Source organism: Microtus ochrogaster, chromosome 16, assembly GCF_000317375.1.
Source record: "Microtus ochrogaster isolate Prairie Vole_2 chromosome 16, MicOch1.0, whole genome shotgun sequence".
NCBI lineage: Eukaryota > Metazoa > Chordata > Mammalia > Rodentia > Cricetidae > Microtus > Microtus ochrogaster.
This window is the reverse complement of record NC_022018.1, coordinates 56,621,953-56,623,365: the sequence shown is the minus strand read 5'-3', so window position 1 is coordinate 56,623,365 and position 1,413 is coordinate 56,621,953.

Genomic DNA, 1,413 nt, shown 5'->3' with positions numbered 1-1,413 from the left:
TCTCATTTTTAGAATGCTAATTCTCATTCCAGAAGATACTCCAAAGGAAATGGGAATACTATGATAATATCTAGATTAACAGACAAGTATGTTAAATTTACTTCAATGCCTATTCTACACCTAAGGTTGAGAAAACTCCTGGGAGCCAGAAAGATGGCTCAGCAGGTAAAAATGCTTGCCACCAAAGCTTGGCCACCTGAATTCAATCCCTGGGACCCACATCGTGGAGGGAGAGAACCGACTCCCACAACTTGTCCTCTGACCTCATCCTGCGAGCCATGACGCATGTGCCTGAGCAGATACACACTAAATATGACGAAGGGAAAGTTCTTACAGTGTTCACGACAGAGAACTACTAATCATTTGATAAGCAAAATAAACAAAGGTGGTACGCCAGATGTGTGTGGTAGCACACGCCAGGAGCTAGAGAGGCACCCAGGGCTGAGGCAGCTGGAGACTTTGAGTCCAGTCTAGCTCACACCGAAGGCTGTCTCAAAAAAATCACAAAGATCAAATTTGCTTGTTGTGGTTTGAATGAGTGACACACACACACACACCCTGGCCAGGGTATCTGGACACTTGGTCTCCATTTGGCAGTGCTGTCTGAGGGGTTATGGAACCTCCAGAGGGTGAGCCTGGCTGGAGGATGTGTCACTGGGGAGAGGTTTTGGGAGTCTGTGGCCTTGTCCCACCTCCAGGCCACTCTCTCCACTTTCTGTTTGCAGCTAAAAAGGTGATCTCTCACCTCCATATTCTCTGCCTCCCCAACATTCCCGACTCTCTCTGGAACCATAAGCCAAAAAAAAAAAAAACAAAACACCCTTTCTTCCATATCTCACTTTGGGTTGGTTTATCACGGCGAAAGGTCCCTGACACAGTGCTGGATTCTGTTGTCACAGCAATACACTGGAGAAAGACCAGAGGTAAACACATCCAAAGGTCACTGGGGCAGGGGCAGAGAATAAGGCAGAGCCATTCCTCTAGGCTTGGAGCCACGTGTGGTGACACACACCTGGAACCTCATAGGAAGAGAAAGAGGCAGGAGGAGTCAGTCCAGGGCCAGCCTGAGCTACATCTCAAGACTCCAATTCAAAGAACACAATACAAAACCCTACAATGAAGGTCTGCACAGCCAGTAATGAGTTATTCCAGGCTTCATTTTGCCTTCTGAAATGAAGCCTTTTTTTTTTTAAATGTGTAGCCCAGGCTGGCCTCAAACTCATGATCCTCCTGCCTCTGCCTCCTTCAGCAAATCCTACCGGCGTGCGCCACCACAACCGGCTGAAATGAAGCCTTTTGACAGTAGCAATCTCCAAGTTGTATGTGTAACTGAGTCAGTACGGCAGAGAATTTTAAACAGTAGCTGGCATTCACACAGAAAAGACTCGAGGGGCTGGAGAGATGGCTCAGTGG